Genomic DNA, 11,857 nt, shown 5'->3' on the forward strand with positions numbered 1-11,857 from the left:
TTTATGAAACTTGACTTGATCCTTACAGAAAATCTGAAATAAACACCAACTTACCAAATGTTTCTATGTTCCCGTTCAGGATCATCAGTCATTTTAGGATAAGATTTCCTTCAGGCTGAAATGAAAACCTCTTTAAATCCTGTTTGTTGCCGTAGGACAGTATTGTGTTGCTGTTACCTCTAGCATCAGCTGATTAAAGCTCCTCCAGAAATGCGTCTGGACTCCTGCTCAGGTATTTGGTTTTCAGGTGACCAGTTGTCCTCACTGTCTCTGCCGTCTTCCTCTGAGTGATAATAAGCAGCAGCAGAAATAAAGACACAAAAGGGGGATGAATCTGTACTGACAGAGTTTCATCATGTTGAAACAAACCAAGTCCTGATTGTTTTCACTGAAGCTGCTATCTGGGACCAAACTGGAGAACTCAGGGGATTTTAAAAGGGGTCAAAAGCTCTACAACCCTAAAGGTAACCCAATCCAAACAGCATAATATAGATTTTTTTTTAATTGTCAGAACCAAGAACCTTAAAATGTTGATGTTTCTCCACATGTTGACATGACCACTTGATATGTTAATATTATCAAATACAGATTTTATTAATTTATTAAATGGTGTTTATTGTTGATAGGAAATAACCTGCCTGTGATTTTGCTCACCTGAACCTCTTTCATTCCTGAACATAATGATCTTTAAATTTTGGGCTTTTTTAGCCTGGAGGTTTTAAGTTTTCTGTCAAATCTTCCAACAGAAAATTAAAGTCTTTAAAATTAAAATCTTTCTGCGTTTTGTGACTGAGATTTTGAGACAATAAACTTATATTCAATTGCAACATCATTAATTTTTTTAAAAAGATTTTCAGAGGTGGATCTCATAGAAGAAATATTTTCCATCTTCAAGTTTCAATATAATACATTTTATATTTATTAAAAAGACCATCCCCTGTGGTCTTCCAACGGGGGATGAAGAGTCCAGTTGTTATATTAACAATTTAATCCTCTGGTTACATTTTTGTTTAAAAATGACACTTTCTAAAATTTACCTCCATTTTCTAAATTTTTTCTAAGTGTACCTTTATTTTATTTAAGCAAATGCTTAAATATTGCAACAACAAAAAGTAGCCCAATCTTTGTACCAATAACAGCTTAATTAAGGATTTAAAATTACTCTTGCATTTGTAAAATTTTCAGTTTCATTTTCCTCAGTTTCTGGTAATTATTTCTTTTATTTATTTTTCTTCTGCTCAATCATATTTTTTGTTACTCATGCATTTCTTGTCATACTATTTTCTTTTAATTTTTAATTAAGACAAAAATCATGCACCACCTTTTAGCACGCAGTGATAAATTGTAGGTAATACTTTTCAACATGGGCAGAAATCCTGGGGAATTGGGGGGTCCGGAACCCCCAATCTTGGAAAAGTCTAGAATTGTTTGTCCCAAAAAAAAAGTCATGAAAGAAACCTTTATATTTAAACAATATCAATATGAAAAGCCAAAAGAAACAAAGAACAAAACACCATTGTTCTAAGAAAAAATATAAGGATACATTTAAAGCCGCTGGAGTGTGGAGCTAGCTGTTAGCTGTGGCTCTGCAGCACAAACACAAAAACCTCCAGTAAAAAAATACTTAAAGCAAAAGATATGTAAACATTGTATTTACTTTCACTGCCCAATCGGAAGAAACACCTTAACAATAAAATTCAGACTGCAGTTTGTTATTTTATTACTTTGGCTGAATCATGATAAACTGCTTTGGGAATTAGCAAAACATGCTACATTGCTTTGATACACATGTTTTTTGCCAAAGATAGCAAAAATTTCAACGATATTTAGCTCTTTAATTCTTATGTTAAGAGGTGTTTGAAACGGGACGCAGAAGCTGAGCGTTAGCACTAACCGACAGCTCTGTAAGTGAGTCGAGAGCAGAGGGGTGATATTACAGAGCAGCTAACAATAAAAAAAGAAAGTATATATTTCTTTCCATCTTCAATATAGAGCCTTCAAAACCACAAAATAAAATCTGAATTTGTTTTGACTAAGCTCTGGTGCTCTGAGCTTTACGGCAACTTAACAAGTTAAAATTTAAATAACACATAACTTGTATGCTATGCATGAATTATGAATCCCTGAGTCAAAATTTTTTAAAATCTGTTTTTACTCTTCTTAGGGCATTAATAAAACAAATATGAACTATTTTTTCAAAAATTTTATTTTTTCAGGAAGTTACAGAAATGTCCACTACAGTGGACTGCATGCGCTTCAGCACTCAACATAGAACAGTATGAACTTAACTGAAGACTAATTTGATCTGAGTTTGATTATATATCCATGACCCCTTATTCCATTGTGGACTTTGAAAAGCACTTGAACATACTTTCATACACTCTAACATCCTATAGCCCTTCTGTTTAGTCCAAACCAAGAGAACAATCTTCATCAAACACCTGCATCTCCAGAACTTCTCTTCTAACTTCTCTCCTGACTAATTTTCCTAACTCCTAGGCTACATGAAAATTGGCAAAGCATCCAGGCCACAGTGCCACATTGCACTGCATGCAGATGTATTTGGTCTTCCTTGTGCATGCAGCATCATGGCATCTGTTTGCATTTTTGACTTGGGTGAGCTCGGGCCAGTGATTTCCTGCGCTGAACCTGACTTCACTGGGTACTTTCGTCACTGCTCTGCACTTTGCTGGAGGTGGGGCTCCACTGGGTCTTCCTCTTCTGTTTTGCTGAATGGAGCCAGAATTTATCAGTGCACGGGCCACAGAAGCTTTGAAGATGAGGAGATTCATCTTTTCCAAACCAGACATCAGGTGGAGTCGCCAGGCATTTACAACAGTCACATCCAAAAAATGAAAGAACACTCTGATGTACCACCGCTTGTTTCTACGTCTGTGGGGATACATTGCCACACACTGGTCAACAAGATCCACCCATGTGTTGGTTATAAAGGGCCACCGAGTAGGGTCTTTGCACACTGATCTTGGTTTGTTCTTTCTTCAGCCATCTTTGGGCCGTGTCTTCAGGGGACTGACCTGCACAGGTCGATGCCATGTGGATGACTGAGCTGTCAAGCCAACGTGTGACAGTGATGTTACTGTTTGTGCTGACAACAGAGCAGGCTCCTCTACCTTCTTTTCTCAGTTGTTTTTCACTCTTAAGTTTCTGACTCGCTCCTTTCACTTAGTTTGCTCTGCATGTCCCTGTGCCATAGATGCCTAAGTCTTTCAAGGCCTCAAGGAGTGGAATGCTGCAGAAGAAGTTGTCAAAAAGCACCTTGTGGTTTTTGTGCTTTATGTCATCACAAAGGCGCATCACTACATCTCCAGCCATTCCCAAACCGCTGCTCTGACCCCTAATTGCTGAGCCCTACACTTCAAATCTGTACATATAATCTGAGGACCCTGCCCTCACCCACACTTTCACTCCCCAGGGTTTGGACTTTTTTGGTATGTATTGCTTGATGGACAGTTGGCCTTTGAATGGAATTATTTGCTCATCAATTGATTGGAATTCTTCAGGGTTTGCTGCCGCCAGGAATGTTTTCTGAAGTGTACTTAGCACTGGTGCTATTTTGAAGAGCCTGTCTGTGTTTGCTGGTTGGTAGGTATAGTTATCCACAAAGTGCAGATAACTCAGAATTTGCTCATATCTGTTTACAGACATTCCAAGACGGAGGCCATCCTCACTGGACCAGTACATCCGTGTCCTAGGATACCGAATGTACCCCATGACCATGTTGATCCCAAGAAAAATTTGCATTTCTTCGCTGGTCACTGACAGATTTTCTTTCCCTTTCTGTAGCGCATACATGTTGGTGTTATGCACTATCTCATAAATAAGATCTAAGGGAAACAAATACCTAAAGTAATCAATTGGTTCTCTTCCATCAATATTTACCCTTCTTTCTCCTAGAAAAGGTGGCAGGTCTCCATCAAAGTTATTGTCTTGGACTTTCCAGACATATTTGCGGGGTTGGGTGCGGGCATGGCCCTTGTGAACATTTCTCTGAGTTGGTACCATGTGGACATTTTCCTCAGTTCCCTCATCTTGCTGACCTCCCTCTGCAACCTGTCCTTCATCATCCTGGCCCCCATCATCTTGACTTTCAGCATCCTGACTGTCTGCATCTCCTTCATCATCCGTATCTCCTATATTTCTAATGTTCTCTGGTAGCCACTCCTCATCACTGCTGTCACTATGCTCATCATCAGAAGAGTCGGAGGGAATTTCCTTGACTATTCTATAGTGTTCCTTATTCTTTGCTGCACTTGTGGTCTAAAAGTATGAGAAAATGATAATTTTACCAAGACAAACTACAACTAATCTGCATAAGAAAGCATATTTTTAAAACTAACTTATAGATATACTCAAAATGAATTAAATTACAAGCAAAACAGTTATAATGAAAGGTAAATCAACTACATGACTTATGTTAAAAATATAGTCAGCGATGCATGATGTCCACTGTGTTGGACACATGTTTAATCACAATTTCCTACTTATGTGAAATAAAATTTTCCAAACTAAGTTAATAATATTGTTACTTAGATACTTCTGCATGTCAGCATATTTTTTTACCTCCAGGATTCTCCTAGAATAGAAGGACTGAGAGGATATTCCAGGAGTGGTCATCGAGTGTGTCTGTCTGCCAGCCATCTTGGACTCCAATGACATTAACTTGTAGTTACAACAACTTGCCGCTGAATTAACCTCAATGGAGGGGAGCAGTAGAGAGCATTCTAAGGACTGATATGCAATTCCACCATAGAAACCACTGCATTTAGGAAACAATGACTTTTAAACAGCTGTCCACTGTAGTGACCGCTATGCACCAGAGGGTTTTAATCATGAAAACGTTTTATTTAGATCCTTAAAATTTTGTAAAGGTAGCAGAAAATAGACAACACCAAGCCAAACTCAAACCAAACATTTGAAATTTAATTTGACTTTAATGGATCTCAACGGTTTATTAACTGAGAAAAACATGTTTGATGTGCATTACCACTTACTAGTTCTGTTTGGTCCTGCAGCTTGAACACATCAAACACTTTTTAAACCGCATTTTACTGCATGTTTTAATTCTCTCCCTGTTGTTGTTCTTAGGCCTCCATGGAGCCATCATCTTATGCAGGTGTGCTAAACCAGGGAGAAAACTAAAACATGCAGGAGGCCGGCCCTCCAGAACCCACTTTGGGCATCACTGCTACACACTCAAACCTTCAACATAAATGCACATTATGCAGGGCAGAACAAGGAGGAAGAGAGAGGATTGGACCGACCCAAGTCTCCACAGTCAGATACATTTAGTATCTGTGACCATTTCTACAAATTTCTGTTTTCTCACCAGGAGCAGCAGGTTAACAGCACAAAGAGGATTCATTCTCTTTGTTCCTCTCATCATCTTTGGTGGAGCAGATCTTTTCCTCTATATTTTGAGCAGAAGCTCTTGATTCATTGCTTTCTTTCCTCTCTGCAGAGGAAGAACAATAAAAGTAGGAGAGTAATTATGTTTGTGTGGTTTTAGTCAGGAAATGGGTGATAGTAATGTTCCAGGTACTTTGACCTGAACAGGATGTTTTCCTGCCTCATTTGAACCAAAAAGTCAGAAGTGAGTCTAACTTTAGATAGATAAGGAAATAACTATCTTATATCTTAATATCATATTTCTTAATTTAAGATTTGAAATTTGTCTTGCCTTTGTGACATTTTGTTTTACTTTCCTCAGTTTGTAACGATTCTTTTTTTTACTTCTTCTTTTTGCTGCTCAGTTTATCATATCAACTTTTTATTACTAATGTTTGCCTGCCATGCTATTATCTTTGACTTTTCTATAAAGACTGGGAAAAACAACAAAACATTGCCCTAAATCCACCTTTTAACTCAAAACGTCACATGCAACAATGATTTGTGGGTAATACACTTGGCCAAAGTCCCTCTGAATGCGGGCTTCGTGTAAAGATGGAAATAGTACCCAAAATGGGCGGGTCGAAGGGCGGATGTGGAGAATAACACACTAGGCAATCAAACTCTTCAACATGAAAGCACATTTGAAAGACCCTAGGTGGAATGAGGTGGGAGTGCGAGTATCGGGACAGGGCCTTAGTTTCTGGGACCATTTCTACTCAGTTCTTTTTCTCACCTGGAGCAGAAGGTTTAGGGGACAGAGAAACTTCCTCCTCTTTCTTCCTCACAACATCTTTGATGGAGCAGACATTGTCCTCTGTGATTCCAGCTGAAGGTTTTGCTTCATCGCTTTCTTTCCTCACTGCATGGAAGAAAAATAAAAGAACATCTTCTTAATGTAGAGTTGCACTATACTGGAAAAACATTAAAATATAAAAATATTGACTGATTTACACTTTTTCTTTACCATCATCAAAAAAAATCGTCATTTTCTGTTACATTTTAAGATCTGTTACCAAATTTGTTGGAATGAAAGGCAGAGAAAGTCCTTCATTTGGCCAGATATTAAATGTACCAGCAGAGTTTGAAAGCATCGCACATAAAATTAAAATCATTGCAAAGTCTTTTCATATTTTGTCAAATCTGGTTAAATATGGCAGCCATCATGAGTAAAACAACATGATGATTTTAATAAAGCACAGCAAAACTGGTTTGCTTCAATGGGCCCCACACTGATGATGAGAGCATAAATCTCAGAAGATTTATGCTCAGAAGCATAAATAAACCTTCTGATTTATGTCGTCTGCTCTCAAGATCCTGAACCAGCAAAATTGCTTCATGTCTGATGAACCTCTGGATTTCTTCACACTGAACCAGTCATATTAATTATGATATCCAGATTTTACTCTAGAAGTTGAGGTCTGGATCAGTTTTGGACTAATAAGTGTTACAGGTGGTTCAGAAGGACCTGATAGTCGAATCTGACATGAACTTCTTCAGTCTGACTGACCTTCAGCTGCAGCTTCAGGACTCAGATCTTTGAGTTTCTCCACCAGGTCTTTCCTTTTGATCTTCAAAATATTCACCATGACCTCCACAGCTTCATTCAGCCTGTACTTCTGCACCATCAGGTCAACGACCTCTGACCTCTCTGCCTCCTGCATTTCATCGTTTTTGATGGGATTCTTGTCATCCCAGGTCTTCTTAATCTTCTTCTTCAGATGCTTTTTGAATTTGCTGAATTCTTCGTCTGATAGATCATTCAGGAGTTGAACAAGGTTCTGTTCGTCACACAGCTCAAGCTGCAGGTGGAACCAGAGGACAACAAGTTTGAAGATTTATTGGTTTCTCTACTAATGAGGGGCCCCATGTATAAAAAAGAGCATAGCTTTCATACTGAACTTCTGCAGTAGTGACCGAACACCATTGCTTGATAAATCTGGATTTGCAGTCACTTTGGTTCAGCTGCATGTCCATTCAAGTTGCTTCAAGCAAAATGAGGCATCCAAAAAACCCACCATGTCTCTGAGTAACCATGGTAACGGCCCTGCTTGTTTGCTACCAACACTACTAATCGACAACATCCTGACTGAAAATCCTGATCTGTCAGACAGTTCCTCTTGAAATGAAATGAATCACAGAGAAGTGAGAACTAAAACTGAATGACTCCTTCTGTAAGGTCAAGACCAGTTCCAGCTCGTCGTCGTCGTCATCATCATCATCATCATCATCATCATCATCATCATCATCATCATCATCATCATCATCATCATCATCATCATCATCATGTCCCAGTCAGTCAGTCTGACCTCTGAACCCTCAATCCTCCAGCAGACTCAAAGCATCACTCCACCTTTATTCAGCCACTTATGGATGTGTGATTGTCTCCAGCTGAAGAACCATCAAACCTGACCTGGTAGAAGTTAATCTGCTGATCCAGACCCGGACTCTTTTCTCTGAAAGTCAAAGTGCCTCTTATGTAATGTACATGCATTTCATGCTCATTGGTACAAAGACCCATGAGCATTTACTTTTACAAGAGGAAAAAAATGAAGAAATTTACTCTTTAGATCTGATTGAGGTTTTCCCATCATTTATATGTTACTGAGATTAAATCCAGTTCTCTTTATTTAAGTTTAAACAATAAACGATTAAAATCAGAAAAACAAGGTTTGATAATGTGTTAACACTTGGAGACAGATTTCAATTAGTTTTGGTGCTTTGTGATTTAATGTTGACATTTTTGCAGAACCCGGTTGTGAGATAAACGTTGTGCTGCAGGTTTTAAGTTTATATATTGTTTCCACTAAAACCCAACATGTAGTGTTTAGTTTCCAGGAGGCCAGAGTGAATCTTCCTCACCGTCTCTGTTTTCTCTGATGAGCAGCAGCAGGTATAAAAACTCAGAGGAACGATGGAGCAACATCCTGCTGAAACAAACCAGGTTCTGATTGGTTTTGCTGAAGCTGTTGTCAGGGACCAAAGTGAAGATCTGATGGTTTTATGGATTCTGATTTGCTTTAGAACCGGTCCTATAAGACGGTGTAGCTGCAGTGGACATGAGGGACAAAGCTGTCCCTGACCTACCCGGGTTATGCTGCTTCCCGTCCTACGTTGAGTTCTGCAGATCAGAGATGATGAAGGTCCTAAAATATAAAATGAAACTTAATCAGTTTTAAGTGTAATTCAGTGAGTTTTGGTGCTTTGTAGTTTGTTAATGTAATAATTAAGATAATAACTGAATAATTAATTTAAACATATATCAATTATCTGCCTGTTTTCATCCATCATCTGTTATTTAGTCATTTACTGGAAGATTACAATTTTTATTTTGCTTAGAGAATTTTTATTTTAATTATTGTGAGAAAAAATAGAGATTAAGACAATTTGATCTTCTGTCTTGGGGCCCTAAAGTTCTTACAGCGCCCCCTGGAAGGTGATCCACCAGGTTCTGATGTTATTATAGTGTTGTTCCTCCAGGGGGCGCTGTTGTAACCCCTACCTTGATCAGCTTTCAACAAGTGAACCACATGCACCCTGTACTGACATGAAGATTGATGAATAATTTGGTGGGAAATATGAAAACTGTTCATCAGTTTCCTTCCACTGTACAATTATGCAACAGCTTATAGAATACTAATAATAGAATATATAATAATTTGTTCTGGTCTCACATAAATACCAGGTTGACCACTGGAGCTGATAAAATATGATGTTTAAAGGGTGAAAATACTTTTGTATAGTTTGAATTTAAAATTCAGACTTTAAGTCTAGTTTCTGTCTTGAAAGTTTAGATAAACTATCCAATCACATCACTTGTTAAAGCAAATATTAAATTTTAATTTGGTCAGTGCGTTCATATTTCTTAGGAATCCAGAGTTCAATTATCATCTCATGATGTTTTTCTTACTGTGGTTTAGCCGAATGACCAGAACCAATTTCATTACCAGCAGTTGAGGCGACCCAGGTCGACCTCACATTTAGACAACCTCAGACACAACATGGAGTTTATTTACTGTCATTTATCTGACAGGAACCAGGCAGAACCAGCAGAATTAATCAGAAAATGTGAAAACATGCATCGTACCAGACTTTAGCTCCAGGATCTATCTTCTACCTGCAGTCCTTCAGACATAACAACTTATGGATTATACATAAAGATAAGAACTAAGCAGCGCTTTGAGAGACAAAGAGTTTCGTCCTGCTGCGAGGAGCAACAAGAAGAAAACCTGGAAAAAGACGAAAGTCGGTGAGGAGAAAGAAAGGAAATCTGTGGACTGCTTAAAGCCGGTTCTGATCCAGAAAAGAGAAACATCAGTTTCTGATGAACTCCAGTCTGATGAGGAACGGAGTGATATCATCATCATCATCATCATCATCATCAGCTTTATTAAAGACAGAAATGGGTCCAAAAAAATGTGATTCACTTTCTGCTGATTTCAAAAAGCAGAGAAACTAGTTTTAAACTGTTTTTGTTCTGGTTTTTAGGTTAAAACACCAGAAAGTGTTGCTGCAGCAAGAACAATGATGCACTGTAAAAAAGTTACATTAAGTTGTCAGTTTATTTAGGTTAAATCTGGGAAGTTCATTCTTGCTCCACACCAACAGATCAGCTTTAGATGCTGCTGTGATACAGCTGATCATTCATCAGGTTAACTGTGCAGTAACTGAGCAATGTATTTATAGTTTGTTCAATATTTCTATCATTGTTAATTCATCCATCCATTTTCTTACACCCTTATCCCATTGGGGTCGGGAGGGGTTCACCATGGGCTGGTCGCCAGGGCAACAAAGAGACAGACAAGACAAACAACCATGTACACACACACTCACACTTACGGAGAACACATTATTTCCATCCTGTGGCTCAAAATGGAGGCTGATCTGAAGGAGAACAAAGTTAGTTTCAGTTGTGATGCAGCAGGTGATGCAGCAGAAAACCTGGTTGGGACCTGGAGATGTGGTTGAACTCCACATTCCACAACTTCCAGTAAGATTTCTATTGCTTTATTTTGCAGATCATAGCAGGTAAAGCACACAGTAGAAAATCCATCAAAACAGAAAAAAAATAACAAAACGTAAAAATCTTTGAATCCTTGAATCATGTTTAATTATCTTTAACTAAAACTGTGGCTGAGTGAACTTTTTTAATGCAAGCAGACGGAGAAAGAGAGGCCCACACCACATAGAAATCCTTTTCCTGGGTTCATCCATTTAGTCTTTGAGTAAATTACTTGGCAAAAATCCAATTTTCCCCAGTGGACAGATGTAGCCCCAAAGTTCTAATAAAAAAAATTCAACTTGTTCCTGACAAAATCTGAGAAAGTTCTTGGCTCCAACAAAAAGAAAACCTGAGCGTGAAGCAGCAGCCTGGAGACTAAATCCACATAGTGAAGCTCAGCCTTTGGCCTCATCAGGGCTGCAGTTCTTTTCTCCAAACCCTGAAGGTCGTCACCATCTCTTCTCCCCATGAGAACACAAAGACTGTCCCTGAGGCACAACCCCAATTATCAGCAAGTGCTTCTGCTTTACGCTGTTTTGGGCAATAAAGTCTCTCCCCTTTACTGGAAGATTCCTCTTTTTGCCGTTGAAACTGTTGCGACAGATTCTCCCTGCAGTCGTCTGAACTCTCTGTCCACAACAACTTCCTCTTTTCTCACAACACTTCTGTTACTTATCTAACTGATTAATACGTTTTATACATTTGCAACCAAACATTATTTAAATAACAGAGACATCACGTTTCTTCCCAATTATTAATATTATTGTTAAATATTAATTCATTAAATTTGAAGCATTCAATTCACCCGTTATCAAAATCATCTGACTGTTTACAATTATAACTTATCAATTATTAATTATCAATACAGCTTAGATCAACTTTCCATCATTATAACTTTTCCATGTTTACAATTTCTTACAACTCCCAAAAAGTTTCAGACAGTTTCTTCTACAGATGAATTAAACAAGTAAATTAAATACAGAAAAAACGCAATAAAACAAATTATTATTTTAAAGTGCAGAACAAGTCATGGTCCCTTCAGTTTGTTTACGGTCAGAGCTAGCTTGTTGCTGCTAGATTGGGGAAAGACCTGAGGAAGAGGACAAAAACCCAGAATGTTGTCCAAGGAGTCAAAGGTCAGCCTGTTTCCCAGCTTGTCCAGAACAACGTGACCAGTGATCTCTCTTCACTAAACCAGCGGAGCAAACTAAATAAACTCAGCGTCGCTTTAAGAAGAGCAGGAAACCAAGATGGCCGCCTTTCCTGCTGCTCCGTCTCCACTCTCTGCAGTTCCAGCAGGAAGTGGAGACTCTTTCAGAGGAAGTGGCTCTGCATTGTCTCTGTTCCCGACTCATAGAGAAACACGGTGAGGCTAATCGACCAAAGCAGCTTCATTCATGAAGCTCTATGAAATATTCACAGGTCAACAAAGTGACGTCAACATACAAA

General features: G+C 38.5%; 1 long non-coding RNA gene across 2 annotated transcripts; it reads right to left on the reverse strand.

Moving 5' to 3' along the window:
- Window positions 1–50: 50 nt before the first annotated feature.
- On the reverse strand, window positions 51–10,756 carry LOC108167055 (uncharacterized). 2 transcript variants are annotated; one of them, XR_014084107.1, is made up of 5 exons: window positions 10,246–10,756; window positions 8,494–8,552; window positions 6,143–6,268; window positions 178–283; window positions 51–115 (listed from the first exon to the last, which is right to left on the reverse strand). It is a non-coding gene; the product is annotated as an uncharacterized LOC108167055 (long non-coding RNA). The 2 variants fall into 2 exon arrangements; XR_014084106.1 differs by having other exon boundaries at window positions 57–283.
- Window positions 10,757–11,857: the final 1,101 nt, after the last annotated feature.

The sequence above is a fragment of the Poecilia reticulata genome, chromosome 2, assembly GCF_904066995.2.
Source record: "Poecilia reticulata chromosome 2, P_reticulata-male-v2, whole genome shotgun sequence".
In the NCBI taxonomy this organism is placed as follows: Eukaryota; Metazoa; Chordata; class Actinopteri; order Cyprinodontiformes; family Poeciliidae; genus Poecilia; species Poecilia reticulata.